We start from the raw sequence: 19415 nt of genomic DNA, 5'->3' as shown, positions 1-19415 counted from the left end.
GTTGTTAGATTTAGTGTATTTGATCTACAGTCATTATATCGGTCCACTGACTACAATACTATTGTTTTTCAAGGATTGTATACAGAAACTATATTCAAAACCTTGCATAAGCAATCAAGACCTTTCTTTCTTTCTTAACTTCTCTTTTCATTCTCACCCATCTGACAACCCTAAGAACCTGAAACTCTCTGCCTACCTTGACTCACTAACTGACAACATTGTGTTGTTCATTTAAGTAAGGTAAATCTGCTCCATTAACAGCTCTGGAAATGGTAACCCTCCTGTGGTTACTGTTATTTTGCTCCAAAAATACTCACAATTTAACATAAATACAGTCTTTTAAGCGTTGTGTTTCTGGCAGCATCTCATTTAACTATGGTACGGGTTGTACACCACTGTGATGTCTTGATGCATCAACAGTTGAATACATACACACTCTCAAAGAGCACCTCCTGCCTATGCATAAATGGATAAAAATGTAATGAGGTGGTCGTGATAACTACGCTAAAATCAACAGAACATCAGCAAGTTTTGAAAATCTCTCCAAATGGATGTTGGACAAGACTCAAACTGCTGGAGTTGATTTTTAGCTGACATGTGAATGGAATTATAAGAGGCCTTGGGTTAGGTTATGAGATTTATTCTGATCTGCAAGGGAATGGTGTAAAGTACCTATAAGTCATAATATATGGCTAAAATCATACACTGATTTATCAGTTTTGCAAAAATAAACTAAACTGACAGAGACACTCTAGCACCTGACAATGCAATTGCCCTTTAATCATCAATCAAATTATATTTAACACAATTCATCAACGATTGGATAATGTCTCTACAACAGTAAATGTCAGATTAAAAAGAGAAATAGTTACTTGAAAACTCTCAAACAAGTACAAAGGAACCTCATAGGGAGTAAGATGGGCAGGTCATGCAAATTTACTCAAAGTGTGTTCTTGATTTGGATTTCACTGCCCACGGCCGGATTAACCAACAAAGGGGCTCTGGGACAATAATGAGCCATTGGACCCAGTTCAAAACCCACCACCTCCAAACCCCAGATTAGTTTGGTCAGGGATTAAAGTGGGCCAGAACGATCCAGAACAGCATCCCAGCACCTTCTTGGCAGGTGGACCAAGATCATTTCCATTTAGCCCAGTCAGTGATCCATCTTTGTTTCTCCCTCAGTACAAGGAAGGTGAAGAGGCCTTCTAACATACAGTATGTACTCATATTTTAAAGGAATTTATTGTTATTATTATAGTTTCTGCTCCAAGAATAGGAACATTACCCTAGTTTGTAAATGAAGTCAATAAGGTTTAATTGTATCTCAGTTAACTCAATTACCCACATGGCTGATGTTGCCTTCAGCTGTATTCATAATTCAAATACCCTAATCAAACTTCTTTACACTTCTCATTCTCGAGTCTTGCTAATTAGAGAGAACCACACAGGCATGAATGCATGTTAGCGGTACACACAAACACACATTAGTATATGATTCAGCTGCCATGACCTGGTACGCTCCTGTTCTAGTATTGTAAATTTCCTCTGTCTGGATGATTTGGAACATTTGGGGACACAACTATTTTAAAAACCCCGTCCAGAGGCTGAGAGATTCAGGTCAGGTTTGCAGACAGAATAAGGAGCTCTGAGTCTGAAACACATGGGCCCAAAAGAAACAGAAAACACAAACACTCAGGTTGTGCTCTCCTGAAATAAACCAGTCAAGTCATCCTCACTGCAAAACCTGCCATAAACCCACATCTTGTATTCCAGCAGTTGTCTTGGATTGATTTTTTTTTAAACAAATTACATATCTCCCTGATATCATACATACATGTATTGTGTATATCACATGTGCACGTAGTGAATGAACTCCTCCCAGCTTCTCTGCTTGATTGCACCAGCGATCCATTATCATATAATTATCTTGACATTTAAGCAAAAGACAAAAAGGCCTTTCTCTGCTTCAGTGTAATGAATAACGGTTAAACGTGCTACTATCATAACTAATGGATGGAGGAGATTGCCTCCATGTATTTGTCCTCCACACAAACAGTCTCAGTGTTTGATTCACTTGATTAACCCTGAGTGGAGGACAGTGTGCCTTCACAGGGGGTGGATCAAATGAATACAGACTTGCAGAAAGAGAAACGCACAATCATAGTTCGGTCTCTGTGACTACTTAGACCTGAAATAGCATGAACTGTGCAGCAGTGGGAGATTTATGGAGCCCAGAGCCTTCACCTTCCTCCAGGCTGGGAGCACAGAACAAGTCCCAGTCGAAAGGCTCATCCCTGGGGTGATGCCCAGAGGCCCAGGGGGACCATTACGCATCAACAGGAATATTGGACAGCAGTGGTTCATTAGGCTGTAGGCAATTATTATCATTTATATTTATCTGTATATCTAATCGAGGTCAGCCCTTATCCAGCCAGCAACTCACATGTAAATTGGGTGAAGTGGGGTGTATGCACACTTGTCCCTTTAGCATATTTTACTGTCCTTTTAAAGGAGCAGTGTGTAGGATTTAGGGGGATCTATTGGCAGAAATGGAATGTAATATTCATAATTATGTTTTCATGAGTGTTTAATCATCTCAAACTGAGAATCGTTCTGTTTGCCTCTTCTTCTGCCATGTTGCACCGCCGTGTTTCTACAGTAGCCCAGAATGGACAAACCAAACACTGGCTGTAGAGAGGGCCTTTCCCCCTTTTTACATTACCTGAAGGCCTCCGTAGGTTCTCCTACATGCTTGAAAAGAGAGAGTTATTCAGTTGGTTGCAATCTGCAACCTCGCTGCTAGATGCCTACACAAATCCTACACACTAGTACTTTAAAATAAAGTTTATGCCACCCCTCTCCTGCCACAGTATGAATAATTCTCTTTCTACTTATTTGTCTGGCTTTTATCTCCACAGGACATATGAATCACCCTTTGCTTGTGTCCCCGAGCGAGTGTGTTTTTATCTGCCTGTTATTCTTACTTTTCCTGAAATTTCTTCTTTTCTCCAGTGGTCTGTAATCTCTCTCATCAGCGTTCCTGCTATCTTTCTTCCTCCCAGTCATAGCCAACCTCCTTAAGTCTTAGCATTGCTGGTAGCACTAGGTATTTCAGGGCAGTCTCTGCCCTCTCTCTGTCATCCTCTCATGTTGTCACGTGGCAATTGGAGCGAGTCCGGGGCTGTGCCGTTTGAAGTATTGATTGAAGTGCCCTTCTCCCCTGAGTGCCATTACGTAACAGAGATGCAAAAATCCACAAAGTCACTGAGAGGGAGGGACAGAGGGAGTGTAAGGCAAAATAGAAGAAAGCTGGGAGGGAGGTAGGAAATGTATGGGAGCACAAAAGTGATGGATTGAAGAAATTGAGATTGAGAGATTAAGAGGAACGGTACTGAAGAGAAGTAGAGAAGTGTCAGCTGTGGTTGAGGTGAAGGCAATCCCTGAATCTGTGGATCATCTATCAGGAAATGGTGGAAACCTAGACACCTGCAAATGAGTGTCGTAGATCAAGCAGCTGAAAATAGGCTAGTGAAGGTAGCTATCTTTACTCCTCATCAGTATTGTTGTGTCTCATTGTGGGATCACAGAGATTCTTGGGTTTCACAGAGACACAGAAGAAGAGCACATTTTTTTGTAGAAAAAGATGAGGAAAAAGAAAGTGGGATAACATTCTCAGAGGGATAGAAAGCTTCTTTTTTTCTTACCACAACTGCAAAAGAGTACAGCAGAAAGAATTGTTAATTTGGCAGTTGAGAGTTTATTGTTTCAAAAATACGTTAAGTGACAGCTGCACCATCCAGGCTAATCCAAAGTTACTTGCTGATGGGAAAGTAGAGCAGCTCTGACGCATTAAACGACTGATACTGTGTAAGATATCAGTGGCATCTTGTACAATCAAGTGTCAATGTTTTTAGAACTCGTTTTCCATGATATCCGTGCATGGCAGCTAGTTACAGCTAATAAAAGCCAAATGTTTTTACAGGTCTGTGAAAGGAGACAAACTCTGGAGTCGTGCAAGTCATAATGTAGCAAATCTGATATGTTGCACGTCCATCCATCACCCTGACCTGCATTCACAGTCTCACTTTCCTTCCGTGACTTCCCCTCTACACTTCAGTTCCTTATCATCATTTTCAGTGATGTTCCAATACATTTCAAGGGACTTTACTTTAACTTCCTGAATTGCTGTCAAACTAAAGATTTGACTCCTGTTCTTTACAGTTACACTTAATCTGAACACATATATATGCACATTCATAATGTCTCCCCCTCTTACTATAGCTTTTTAAGGGATTGTAACATAGTATAGGTGAGTGTGTGAATACACTAGCAGACACACGTGCAAACACTTACATGCTTAATGATATTAGACGTTTTATTTTGTATCATCATGAAAGATGAAAAACCTCGTATGACATGGTGAAATCATCGTCAGACTGGACATGGTGATGTCCACCCCTGCAGGCCCTCAGTGCACACACACACAGACACAAACAGGAGGGATGGTCCATGTTACACAAGGTCTTCGTTTGACACGCAGGACTCCCCACCATGATGTACGACCCCTCTTCAAAGGTGTCAGAGATGAACATCGCTGCGAGGACAGACTCAATATGTGACCTTTGATCCAAGTCAGACCCTTGAACCGCATATTATTCTCCTGGAGCTTCAGGATGGGCATACATGTGTGTGAGTGTGTGAGAGATCTTACCTAAGTGTATGCTGATGCCTGTGTCTGTTTATCGACTCATTTGCCTTACATGCTCTAGGTGTAGTTTTTCTCAACACTCTCACTCTCACATTTTTTCGTTCCATTGATCATTTTTAAATTTGTATCAGAGACATCTTTCAGTGGCTAAACTCACCTTTTTTTGTAAAACAACTATACGAAAAGCTGAACATAAAATCATCAAGTTTACATTCCATGAATGTGAACAATTGCTCACTCTAGCCTTGTTTCCACTGATGAACCATCTGCCCACCACTGAAACGTGTCTAGTGACTCAGAACACTGGCTTTCGTCCAATCAACAAGTTGTTTTTGGAGGAAGGAATTTTGTGTTTTGGAAATGTTTGCCTTTCCGCCATATTGTTACAATTTGTCCTGCTTTTAGTCTTTGAATAAAAGACTTATGCTCTCAATACGGACCAATAATTTTGGCCTGCTTAAAGTTATAATCCGTAACATTTTCATGAAATCAAACCCTATTTCTGATACAATTTATGGTCTGCATTTTTTCTGCAAGAGTCCAATATATTTACATTCTGTACTTCTATATAGAAGTTTTTATTGGTGTGGCAGAGTACGCCATTCCCCATAGGAAAACACTGCATGCATAGCAGAATTTTCAATCAGGCTTACTGTTTACTGGCAGCTTGCTAACTAACTCACTAGCCTCACTGGCTAACAGAACATTTACTACTACCACTATTTCACACTGAGAGCATTCAATTTGCAAAACACGAGGTGGCTTTTATTGTGAATCAACCACAGGACACACAACGTGTTTGCTGCTTTGTGGTTTGTTCATTGAAAATGCATCGACAAAACGAGACATGGTCATTCCAACAAAGTAGCTGCTCAATGAGTCTTTGTAGTATTAAACTGCACTCGCTGTCACCAAGCTAACCATGGGTGTCACCCAAGCTAACTTTATGCTGGCCAAAGAAGCTTCAGTGTCGACACATTGATCATCAGACACTCATGATTGCTAAGAAAAGTCATGTGATTTTCTCCAACCTACAAGGTCTTTTCTCTCCGTCCTTACAGCTGTACACTTACATTACTTTGCTTCTTGTTCTTTTGTCTCCGTCTTAGCACTGTCTTTCAATCTTTCTTTATTTATTGCAGGCTGAATAAAAGAAACATCTCTGTCTGATTGTCTCTAGTTTTTTGCCTGGCCTTTCCCCAACGCTTTTATCTTAACGTCTTGTTGGCCCGCCGTATCCTCCACACAGAGAACAGACCCTTCTCATAATTAACTCCAGTGACTTTCTTCTACACAGAACCACTGCTCTGCCCGCCAGCACACGAGGACCAGGGTAGCTTGTCTTTTGACTTTATGGACCCGAATGTTGTCGGAAAGGCATTTGTAAGATGAAAAAAAAAACAGAATGCTCTAATAGTCTACAACAAACCTAAAATTGCTGTAGGTAAATATAATTTGAGTGCGCTCGAGAGTTTGTTAAAGGGCCCTGTAAGACTCTCTCCACTCTGGTCGAAAACTGATTCGTCTGCCCCCCCGATTGGCTGTGTGACTGTCTGTTTGGAGGACGAACAAAAAGACTGCTTCCTTTTAGAGGGCTTTTAGAGTGCCCTACTGTCTAATTTTACCTCTGGAAATATCAGCAATTACCTAGATGCCCTTCATGATAAAAGCTTCTCTGTTTCTGTGGCATTGGGTTTTAACAAAGTTGCAGTGAAAGAGTCCTGTGACAGCTGCAGCCACTAGCAGGGGCATTGTTGGATTTTAAAAGGGCAGCTTATATGAATGCCACACATACATTCATGACCGTGTCATTATCGATCCATATGTGTGAGTATCACACCTCAACCACATGAGGACATTCCTTGCCCGGGAGCTGCTGTTAGCTTTTGTCTAAGTGGCTGCAGCTCTGAAATCATAAACTAAATCAGTACTAGACAGCACCAGCTCCCAGAAAATGTAATTTACAAATTGGTCTGCTTAATAATGTAACGTTCACTGGTTATTAACCAGGATTGAGCTTCTCTCTTTGAACTCCTCATCATTATCGTCTCTGTATCTATGTGTCTTTAAGGCACCTCCTGCTGATATCAGAGATAGGACGTGCTAGCCAGCTAGCGCTTCCATCTATCATAGAACACTTATGTAACATCCCCACCTCCCGTATGTATATATGCATCTATGCGCCTGTGACGGAACAGAGAGGAAGGGTGTGACGCAGAGGGACACTTTCATGAGTGTCAGGACTCACTTTGAAGATTAAGAGGGGAGATATCATCATTGTGCCGTACACATAGGAGACTGGAGGTACCGCAGTGCGACTCGGCAGGAAGAACCTAAGGCCATCAGCTGAATAAATCAGCACACACACAGAGACCCACACATCGGGGAATATTAACAGTTTTGTCTAGCTTAAATTTTAAAATCAACACTGTGCTCTCCCCAGGACGTATCCTCCAAATGCAACAAAAGCAGTGTGCAGTCACTGCTTGTTGCTAAGCAATATCCACCTGACACCTGCAAATTTCATCTTTCACCCTGTCACTCCATGTTTAGTTTCTCCACCTTTAATTTCATTGAGCCCACATAAAACTCCAAGAAGTTTATTTAAACATCAGGAAATTATTGAATGAATTACTGAGATGCACATCCAAATAAACACACCTATTTGGGGTCAGCTGGTTGACTCTGTATGGCGCTGACTCGGCTGACCTCACGGCTCATGGGTTGCCATCCATCACAGTCTATCATGCCCAAGGTGAGTGTTTGTGATCAGGTGGCCCACAGAGCCAGAGAGACAGCTAACCGTAGAGAGCCTCAGCGGTGAGGTCAGGGGTCAGAGGTTGCGCCTGTTCCCACAGTAGCAGAGGAGGCTTGTCTCTGTTCACTGTCACCTCATCAACACACTCATGACGTTTGACCCCCGTGAATTATTGACATGGAGTAATCCTTGTTTCACAAAAAAAAATGGAAGAAAGCCTTGCAAACACAATTTTCTAGGCAGATTGATTTCAATTGGAGAATTTTTGGTGCTGTAGCAGTTCTGTAAGCCCACATGAATTACTGAAGTCATCCGAAGTGCCAAGATTATTTTTAGTATGAGGATGACACTGTTTCAGTCTCTGACACCATTCAATCTAATAAATCACTAATGACTCCACGGTTAATTAGTCCCCCTAATTTACTGTCTAAATTATCAAAACTCCGTGTAGCTGAGCTTCACTGTTTCTGACTGTAGACCAAAAAAAGATGGTGCCACAGATGGTTTCAAAGCTTCACGCTGCACGATCGTCCTGGTCCAGCTCTAACTCTGAATATAGGGTCTTGTGATGTGAGCATGATAGGGTTTGACATATGTTTGCAGTGAGTTACTCTACGGGAGGGTAGGCTGCCGTTGACTGGGGAGACCAGCAGCAGTCATTGTCTCATGGGAGGGTCTAGAAGGCTAAGTTATGGAAAGTTACAGAGCCAGTGTTGAAGGAAACTACTCTCAAAGACAGGCGTTAAAGACAAAGGGACCTGCAGGGGTGTTCTTTATTTCTGTCCCCCTTCTAATATCCTTCTCTTCCCCCTAACTTCCTCAAACCTCAACTGCTGGGTTCTGTTCCAAGGTTGTAAAATCTCATTTAAAATCAAAATTACAAAAATTAAGCCTTGAGACATAATCGTGCTCCAATGTATGTTACATGGTCTACTAAATAAGGATGGTTCTTTTTAAAAAACAAACCAATATCATTTCTTAAACAATATTTCTGTTTTTAGAGGTATTTAATAAACACCATTTCCTATAAGCTTTACTGTGTGTTCAGTGAAGTGAATTTTTGAGGTTGTGTAATTGTATACAAAGTCAATGGAAAGACACGATTAGCATGGGCAGGGCAAGTTGCCACAAAGACACTTTCCATGCAGGTTGAAAATGTTTCAGCTTGAGAAAAAACTCCTGAGGCTTCATGAATTTATTCTATAAATGTGCAGGGACAGAAGGTAAAAGGGGAGTGACTGAAGGGAAATAACAGAAAGAAGTGGAGTTTCTGGGTTCAGTCAGAGGCTGAACTGAACACGAACAAATAGACACGGCTTGTGCGTCCTTTACTACCTAGCTTACAGTTACTGTACAGTTGGTCCCTTAGCTGTTTGGGGTGATTAAATACAAAGGGTCCAGCGCTCATTTGCATGAATGATGCAAGGCAAATACTTTTTTTCAGACAAGGCTGTAACAACAATAGCACAAAGAGGACTGAACATTGCAGCTATTTTGTTAGACAGCAGAAATTAAACCCAAAAAGTTTTAAAATGACTTAAAAGAGTGTATTGGTTATCATTATGGATATGAATGGAACGAAGGTACAGTGACGAAAGTACTCATGCTACTGTGTTGATACAGTTTCACGGAACCAGTAGCTTTTGGTATGCTAACAAATTAGTATTTGTTTAGATTGATAAAAATCAGAAAGTTTTGAAATTCTAATAGCAGCTACTGTAGTGGATGACAATTTGTCTTTGGATATGGATAGTAAACCCCAGGAACAGGTGTCACTTTTTCAGAAAGGCTGATGCTACATGAGAGATTGCACTGGGTTACACAAGCTAGTGGAAGAGATTTTAGCCTGGAAATTACATCAGGACTTCTACTCTCTACAGTATATACCTTGATTGTGCTCCAGAATCCTAATTTTTTTTTTGAAAGCACAAACCAAAACTGGAAAACCCTTTCAAAACCTGGGCTATATGACCAATAAACAGTTCATTTGTTCCAATGCAATCACAACCCCGTAAGTAATTTTTTAGGGAATTGTTTTTGTAAAAGCAATGTTACGCTTGTTTTCAGTAATGAGTCTTCACGTCTTTATTGTATTACAGTAAAGTGACCATGAAAGACACAGGCTGTGTTCTCTTAATTGTCTTGTTTGCCTGACTGCAGTTGTAATGGTATTTTTCATTCCAGACTATATCTCTTACCCAAGGTTTGTACATGCTTTCCAAGTAGTGAGTAATCAGGCACAGGGAACATTAGAGGTCATGAGAAAGAAACAATGGATTAGCTAGAAACGGGCAGACAAGAACATTGGGTACAGGGATGTCAGCTGTCTCAGCCACAAGCTAGACACTATTTTATTGTGGACAACTCATTAAGATGAGTGACAAGTGTTTGGGGATGGGAATCAAGAACTGGTTCCAGATGAGAACCGGTTCCAAATTGTAGGAACGATCGGAATTGTAAGCCTCAAAGCTTATCAAAATGCACGGAGTTGTCTGAGTTGCGTGTGCTGCAGTAACTGATTGGAGACTAGAGGCTTCTCTGTGTGCAGCTGCCTAGCTAGTGTATACTGATAGCCTGTGTTTCAGGCGTTTAGGCAGCATCCATAAATTGTAGCTTCTACCGATAGTCTGCATATGAGGTGTTTAGGGAACATCTGTATATTGTAGCTTCAGAAAATAACCTGGGTTACACTCTCCCTCCCTAAACTGCATGAGTCTACGCATGAACGTTGGTCACACGCTGCACCACCCACCACCACAAGTAAATTGTCAACCTGTGGGAAACACTATGTCCGTTACTGAGGGTAAGTATCCTATGCTACAATAACATTAGCACCGCACCGGCAGGCCTAGCAGATTTTTTCTCTGACTAAAACAACCTCAATGAAAACCAATGCTGTACAAATATTTTTTCTCATTTCATTCACACCTGAGTCACATGCATGCCTTTTTTCTACTCTGTTTCTACACTGTTCTCCGACTCAGAGATAATAAACAGTTGTGTTGATGCTGAAAACCTGTGTAGACCCACTTTTTTTCCCACACAGAAAATTGATCAGGAATCGTTAAGGGAATCGATAAACAATCGGATCAAAAGAGAACTGATAATGGCTTTGCTATCAATTAATTTCTTCCCTACAAGTGTTTGGGCACAACCCAAACCAACTCAGTCAGAGAGCTAACAGTGCACTCCCTGCCTCAAGAAATGAAGTTTCCGTTTGTTCATTTAAGTATTTCTTTAGAGGGGGAAAATATTAGTTTCTTTGTTTGTCTGTGCCCCTGCTTTCACCCTTACTTCCATATACAAACTCTCTCTGGTTGCAAACGCTAGGTTCAGCTGAGGGGAGAGAATCTATCATTCCCATCAGTTGAGAGAACTCCAGGGGTGTTATTACTTTGAGCCAAGCCATTAAGCTTTTACCCCAGAGCGATCGATGGCAGATGCTGGAGGGGTTGTTTATCTTTTGTCTTCTTATCAGAGCGGCAAGGATTGGTGGGGGCGCCAAGAGGGGGAGAGAGGGGGTGGGAGAGAGATACAAGAGGAAAAGGAGGCAGAGTGACAGAGAAAGGAAAAAAGGAAGGGGAGAACAGCTTGTTCCAGTGGAGGCAACAACCTTTACTTATAATTCAGAGCATAGTCCGTGTGCCGCCTTTTGAGTTGCCAGCATCCATGTGAGGAGCTTGACACTCCTGATCTGGGAGATCGGTGATTAGACAAGGTTATGTGAAAGGCTCACAGCCTACAGGGGAATGACTCAGTATGATAATCAGATGATCTGAGAGTCCTGCTTCATACCATTAAGCTCACCAATGTAACAAGTTAGCTGCCTTATGCAACACTCAAAGTCTACCTGTACGTTTCTGGCTTAATATTTTATCTGACGCAAACCCTTCACTAAGTCAGCTGTATTTTGCTGTTTTTGGCTCTGAAACATATCAGTTGGCTCAAAGTGAATGACTGCTGCAAGGTGACTAATGAAAAGGCGGGTGGTATACACACACACACACACACACACACACACACACACACACACACACACAACAGAAACTGCTTTTCCGAACTATGAGATGTGTGAGAAATCCTGATGAAAGCTGCGTGAGTTACAACTAACGAGGTAGATGGACCGAGCATGAAGCAGAACGACGAGAAACAGCTGTCTGGAGGAGATGTTTCCCTCCCTTTCATTCTCCCTCTGTCTCTGTCTGTCTCTTGTCTCTTTCTCGTAAACACACTCAGACACAGACATATACACAAACTTTTCCCTGCTCTTTCCCCTTTCATTTCATCAGAACCAACTTCAAAGCCCTCTGCTTAAAATGTGTTAATTTCCTCTCATAAATAAAGTAAAAACACAGAGTTACAGTGAATTCATCTTCATGATTATGAGATGTTTTTTTTCACTCTGACTTATTTTCTTAATCTATTTACTCAGCTACCTCTATCCCCTTTAGTCCAGGTCCTCAATTAATGCTCTTATTCATCCTCTCTTCCTCTCAGATGCTCCCCCTTCTTCCTCTCTCTCTCTGTGTGCCTTGCCTCATTTAATTCAGCACTAACTTCATTATAATTACCCCGTCGATTCTGCACACAGGTGTGAGCAGAAACGACTTTCAAATCAAATTTTTTCCTAAGAAGCAAGTAAGTTTTTCTCAGAGGCTGGAGATGGTTCTGGTTATCTTTCACAGCCGATCCGCATCTCGCAAGTTGGATGCAGACGGTTCAGGCACATCCACCTTATCAATTATATAGCGTTAGTTGTGTTTTTGTTTACTACAGCTGTGGGCTTCCAATAAAACAATGTACGTGCACATGCATGTGGTGTACCGTATCAGTGACTCAGTAACTGGATTTGGTGTTTGCTGTGTTGAGTTTACATTAGGGTTTGCATGGGAGGCGTGAATCACATTTTATTTACCTGGCCTGAAAAGGGCTGGTGTGTTCTGTTGAAAGGACCCATTGATAGGCCTGAAGCCTGGGCATTTCCTGCTGAGCGGCTGCTGACAGCTCTAACGGTGCTCTGGGGGGCTCCATGTCAGCAGCTCCCACTCTCCATAATGCAGCAGCGTCAAGCAGCCCAACTATCAACAGCTTCGGAAGGTGGTCAGGGGTCAGTGTGAGGATGAGGGGGGACCAGTGTCCTTTCACTGGAGCATTTGTTCATACTGCAGTTTGAGTTTAAGTCAGTTGGCTTTCCCTTAATGACAGCCTTCACCATTCCCTCCAGTAACTGGTTAAGCGGCACAAATCAGAGGAGGTGTTGCCACGGTTACATGCAGTTTGATATACATTGCACAGTGATTTGGAATCTGTGGTTAAACTGTTGACCAAAACCATGTTTGGGGTATCCTGTTATGTTATTAATGGACTCCTGCCAGCCAATCAAATATGAATTACCAAATATTAAAGGTAAGGCTAGAAATATGTTTGGGAATTATACAGGCTGTTTTAAGTATGGTTGACATTTTCAAAACGTTTAGTAGTATAGAGAGAGTATGGAACATAAATGGATTATCCCTAAATGGATAATGTAGCCAAAATGTTGCTTTTATAATTTACTCAGCTAACTAACAGTGTGTGGAATTATATGTACCTTTAACTCCTTAGACTGTCAGTGTGGTAATCTATCTCTCTCTTTGCTGGAAGATTTTGTTTTAAAGACTTACCGGCTATTTCCTCACAATTCAGGTAAAGCGAGGCTGCATTTCTTCCCCTCTGAAATGGCCCAGATCCATTATGATGTTTTCCATGTAGAAACCTGTTACGATTCAGCTCCTAAACTGACACAGCCAACTTTGTGGGTTTTTTTTTTTTTTTTTTTGTCAGACTCAGACATCCTCAAAAGTTCCTTGCCTCGGTTAAATCACCTGACTGTTCTTCTGATCAGCCGGCTGCCTGCACAGCTGCTGCTCCTTTGCTCATTAGTTCCCCAGGATACTGAACTAACTGCAGCTAGCATTGTAGTTTGCCAGGTTGTTTATGCTCTCAAGCTGCTGCATGGTTTGAACCATCCTTTGGTCGCCGTACCTGTTGCCTGTTCTGAATGCCTGTTGCAGCGTTCGTTCAGGGATGTATTCAGACAGCGGGTTTAGTGAAAACTCTGAGTTTGTTAATCCTAGTTGAGGGAAACTGTGCTGCTTTACTGTTCATACTACACAACTTGCTGTCTTGTAATTGGGGATCTTGAAATGATTGTGGTTGACACGTGCCAGCTGACACAGCATGCTGTGAACTTGACTGACCTCTCTGACTTAGAATGGAAGGAAAAAATGATTAAAACAAAACAAACAAAAAAACAAGGGATTAAAGTTAGCTCTCTGCAAGTTGATGTATAAGGCATTTGGGCACTTTATCAAGCAAAATAATGACAAGAACATTGGACACCTCCATCTTGTTACCTTCATCATGTGCACAGGTAAATGTGGGGTGATAAGGGATGATGTAATTTGATGCAATGGCGATTTTTGAGAGTGCAACACAAATGCAATACTGCAAGGAAAAAGGAGGAATTCAAAAGATTATGCCTCCTAGTGAACAGGGACTGGAGTCATATTGCATTAGTGATGGCAAAAAAGGAAATATATATTTTTGAGTAAAGGAATAGTTTACAAGAGTTAGATGTGAACATCGAAATCACTCTTATATCTGTACGATAAATATGAAGCTAGAGCTCACAGGAGAGTTGCTGGGGAGCTGTGGAAGGAGAGACGTGAGGCAAAGACACTTGTATGAGTTGAAAGGGACAAAAAAACCAGGAAGTTACGTATAGTTAATTATTTTAATTTGTGCTGCTGATTTGATCCATACACCAGCTCATTTACAAGTTGAAGCTGCAGTATTGGCTGTGACGGACATCTTATGGAGACAGTTAAAGTACCTAAATACCCTTTGCGCCCCATCGCTGCAATTTGCGTCAAAAAATCAATTCCCTCTTTAGTTCATAACTCAGTCAAATCTGAGTTGTTAATTTTGGCAACTGGTTTTGATTAAGTTTTAGTCTTTGGTCAAAAACGTGTACTAGTTTTAGACAACTTTTAGTTGTTTGATTTTTGTTATTTTTAGTAAATAAAACTAAAGACATTTTAGTCTAGTTTTAGTCTCATTTTCATCATCCATCTTTAAATGTTATGTCTTCAATGCATTTTGAGACTACAACTGTCACCATCTTTGTCTACAGTTACCATTGTTACAGGTGTCTCTCGCAAGGGGTCCATGTCACTCTGCTCGGCAGTAGTACAGAATGACTCACCTCAGTAAATCCAGTTAGCATTTCAGAACTCAGTCCATTTGAGTAGAACTGCTCTCTCTTGTCTACTCTAGTACAGTTGGTCCTGCTAACCTAGTGTTACCGCAGCTACCTGTGCTGTTCACTGCAGAGCAGTGAGTCAATAAAAAGCTAGATTCACACACCTGTTCACTAAAATATTGTTCATTTTCTCGTTTTTATGGTGTAGAACATCAATAATGTGATCTTTGTTTAGAGAAAATCTAGAGGATGGACCACCGACATTAATCCTGAAACTTACTCACTCCTCCTTATAGAAACCCTAAAGATGGCTGACTGAAAGTAACCTTAACGTTACCTCCACAGCACTTGATAGCTACATTAGCCTACCTTTTTATAAATGTTGCTGTGCTTCCTGCATGTTTTTGTAGTTCATCTCAGTTGTTTTGTTGCTGCTCATTGTCTTATTCTCAGTGGATGAATTTAGTCCATAAATCAGTTTCTTCCAAGAACAGGTAACATCAGATAACATTATTGACAGACTTTGCAAGGTGTTCCTTGTAAATAGTAGTGCAGTAGAACAATGGCTAAATCATCTTCTGAAGAGTGGAGGAGACTGTTTTACTAATCAGGACTTTACATTAAAACGTGCATTTGTCCATCTTTCACGATATTGTTTAGTTTTTATTAGTTGACAAAAAATGTAATCATTTTGTGATAGTTCTCGTTTCAAAGGTTGATTTTTTATTTATTTTTAATCGTGAAAAAAAGGTTGTCATAGTTTTGTCTTAGTTTTAATGGACTAAATTAACACTGATATGCTGGACTATTTCTTGGCCAGGCAAACTAACTTCCAGGAGTCTTCACTTGTTGCTTCGCCAGACTAGCTTGTCTTCTTGCCACGACAATGATTAGGCATATTTCCCAAAATATCAAAAAATAAATAAATAAAATATTCACACTAAAAAATGATGCCTCCCCCAGATGTCACCTGAGTGAATAATGTTTCAGGTCCAATATCAGCCTCATGTTTTGCCCAACATGCTATCGCACATATGAGAGGACAAACTAATGGATTGCAGCCCTGGAGTGTGGGTAGGTCTGTGGTCAGAGTAGAACCACATTAAAGATGGTGGTCTGCCACAGTTTTTAGTATATTGCCACAGCCTGCCACCTTGGCATTGCTCTCTCAGAAACAGCTGTGTCCTGAGTGCCAACTGAAATCCCTGTCATATAACCCACAGCTCACCCCACGTGACTGCTGACACACTCCCGCCGGCTGTCCAACCTGTCACTCTCCATGACCCTTATCGCTTATTACCAGTCCGGTCCAGGCATATACACATGAAACGCATAAACACTTCAAAAATGCACAGATGGCCTCTCAGCGGACCAAACACCCCGGTATAGACTCAAAGTCAGTCTCACACACAGACACACACACACACACACACACACACACACACACACACACACACACACACGCTCGCTCTTGTACTTTCTCCCACTTATAATTCATGTTGAATGATGCTCTTTGATCCCACTGGTGTTTACCAAATCATCCGGCATCTCCTCTTATTTTCATGGTGTTAAATGGCGTCGAGGATGGCTTCGAATGCTTCCTGGCTTAATCATTCAGAATGTGATGGTGAATACATTGAAGCGATTAGTGTTAAAATGGGGTTGTGCTCCTCATCACTCGGCTGTCCGATAATGGAAGACCTGCATTCAGGACATCTCATCCCTAAAAGGATCAAGATTGTCTCTGATCCCTCACAGAACCTCGATGGGTCTCTGTGTGCTCATTTGCTCGTTACACTTTGTAAGTTGGTGGAGGATTTGGGTTTGTGTGGGTTTGTGTGTGTGTGTGTGTGTGTGTGTGTGTGTGTGTGTGTGTGTGTGTGTGTGTGTGTGTGTGTGTGTGTGTGTGTGTGTGTGTGTGTGTGTGTGTGTGTGAATCTGTGTGTGTGTGCTGTGTTTTCAGCAAAGTTATTAATAATGTACTTCCGCAGCCAGCAGCTACCTAATTACTACAATCCATAGACCTAAGAGGAGTGTTACACATACACATAAAAGCTGGGCTTGTTTCAGCACACAGAAAGCCTATTACATAAACAGGGAAAGTTAGAGAAGTGTTAGATTTACTTCAGTACATTGTGGTACATTTTTGCCAATAAAGACTGATGCCGCATTCTTTTCTCGTGGGAGTCAAAGTCAAGGCCGGGGTATGAAGTACAAAGTGTTGTCCGACCTCGTTTAAGGCCAACTTGTGTCATGGCGGAAACTTTCGGACAGCATCGTCCTGCTTGCGCTTTGATGTACACATGAAAAGTGATGGAAGAAGTTATATGAGGAATGAAAAAAGAGAGCAAGAGAGATAAGTTCAAACCCTGACTTACTTTCTCACCTCTACCAACTGGATGTGTGAAGTGGGCGTACTTCATAACTTTGATTGTTATGGAAAGTTACAAAAATTGTACAGAAGTGTCTGACAATCACAAACAAACAAGGATGCCCCAGAATACCCTAAGTCCATTGTTCAATGTATATAAATGCTACATTAAAGGCTATAGTGCGATATTTACCACATATACTGTTGTTAATCCCTCAAATAAACCAACTCTTCAATCATACAGCAATCCCGAGTTTTCTGGTGTTCTGATGTTCCATCGCAATTGATACAAACATGATCCAATACAGTCCAGGAAATTATTCTTGTGTACTACGAATTGGCAACAACTAATATGTTTTGAAGGAAATGTAATGCTCTCTAGATAACATTTTCTATCAACATTATGACATAATTAAGTGAGAAAATGTTGATCATTTTCTGAACGTATCAGTGAATTGTTAAATGATAGGCGTTAATGGAAAGATCATGGTCTCGGTGAAATACTAAAAAAGTCCAAAGTGATTTCAAATACAAGATAGGGCATGTTTACTTTCTTAACATTTAACGTGTACCGGCAAAACATTTCCAAATCTGTTACAAATCACTGTTTAAAATCAGTTTAACGATGTTACCGCACTATGATTAAGGTTCGGTTAAATTTATCCACAAAAATGAATTTTTTTTTACAAATAATTTTACAAGTTCAGGGAAAGGGATCATGGTTTGGGTTAAGTGATAGCCATGATCAAGTACTTAGTTAAGATTGGGGAAACACTGTGGTTTGGTTAAAGTGACTAGGTTGTTTAAGTTAGTGGACCTTCGTCATCCAGGTTAAAAAGAAAACAAAGCTACATTGACTGTCTGTTGGAAATGGAAAACCGAAATAAAGTCTGATGTTTTATTGACCCATCCATCCATGCCAACCTCCGCCCTACGTTGACTTTGTTGCTCTATAACAACGTCACCTGACTTCCTCCTTTGCTCCTGTCATAATTACTTCAGCCGCTAGAGAGCTTTGTCACTTGAAAGAAAACGTATTGTTTCTCTGGAGGACAGTCTCCATTTAACGTAAACCATGGGTTTCCCCAAACTTTAAGCAAAATGCTTTTACTGCCTTAACCTGCCCACACACAGGACTCAGGATTCGAATCCTGGCCACTGGTGTCATAACTCAAGCCGCCATCCACCTTGACCTTCTCTTTGCGAATTGTGTCCAGTACATTAATGTTGAACTTGCCACACTACAAAAAACAGTGAACAGAAATCCAGGCAGCAATTTCATTTCCTTTCGCCATTGTAATTGCCAAAACAAATTAGTAGAATATAAACATAATTTCTATAAGATATGGTTGTTCAGTGAACCTACTAGCAGAGAAGGTCAAGTGTGTACAATATAGGGCCATTCTTGATATGCAGGTTTTTATTCTGACTGACTACACCAGGCAATCATTACTCCTCTTCTCTAGATGTCATGCAATGAGGATATTAGTGAAATTGCTCTGCCACCTGCAAACTGTTGTTGTTTACCCTTCACAGCACGTTGTTCCTCGTTCTTTTTCTGTTGTAATGGTCCTGCATTCCACAGCACACAATATACTCAAAGTAAAGGAGACAGGATATGTTTAGATGTTCACTGTACGTTTCTGATTTGTGTGGGACTCGAGTAAATCTTTTCACAGCAGCTTGACTGCCACTGCCTGAGGATAAGATTTTAAACTTTCAGAAGAAGTATGATAAACATGACCGTCCAGAGAAAACAACCCACACACTGACCAACTCACACATACTGCATGCATACACACATAGATGACAGTGTGTTCATACGTTCCTCTGGGTTGGACTAAGCGGACTAGTCCCGCCTGTAGTGGTGGACTTTAGATAAGAATATCAGTAATCTCAGCTCTTCTTATCATGCTGGTACAATACCATGACCCTAATCCTCCACTGCAGTAAATACATTCTTTAAAACCTACATTTGTAGTGCAGAGAATCTGTGAACCGTCGAGTTCTCTAATCACATAATGTCTGCCCCGTGAGGACCTCAGTTTCTTGTCTTTTCTGCGACATGAACGTGTAGGAAACGTAGTCACTGTGTCTGCCTCTGCCTCTGGTTGTTGCTATAGGCACGGCAGTCTTATCTGATATATCATCATCTTGTCAGCTTGTTCCAGCCACCTTTACCTGCTTTATAAATCCAGGTTTCATTAGATGAAGCTGAGGTCAAAACTTTTTTGTAATCAGAAGTCAGTCTGAAGCTCTGCTCTGCAGGTCAACCTCTTGTCTTTTGATTTTAAGCATGTCCATACTCGTGTGTAGATACGTGCTCATGCTG

The 19415-nt window shown here is 41.1% G+C and overlaps 1 protein-coding gene across 1 annotated transcript in view; it reads right to left on the bottom strand.

Annotated features, from left to right (window-relative positions):
- lnx1 (ligand of numb-protein X 1) overlaps positions 1–13349 on the bottom strand; it is a 60652-nt gene extending 47303 nt beyond the window's left edge. Inside the window, exon 1 of the mRNA XM_040127827.1 lies at positions 13133–13349. The gene's annotated coding sequence lies outside the window, so the exon portion shown is untranslated. The remainder of the gene's footprint in view (positions 1–13132) is intronic.
- Positions 13350–19415: the final 6066 nt, after the last annotated feature.

This window comes from Xiphias gladius, chromosome 6, assembly GCF_016859285.1.
Source record: "Xiphias gladius isolate SHS-SW01 ecotype Sanya breed wild chromosome 6, ASM1685928v1, whole genome shotgun sequence".
Classification (NCBI taxonomy): domain Eukaryota; kingdom Metazoa; phylum Chordata; class Actinopteri; order Istiophoriformes; family Xiphiidae; genus Xiphias; species Xiphias gladius.
Note: the sequence above shows the minus strand (reverse complement) of the source record. Positions and strands in the feature narration are given on the sequence as shown.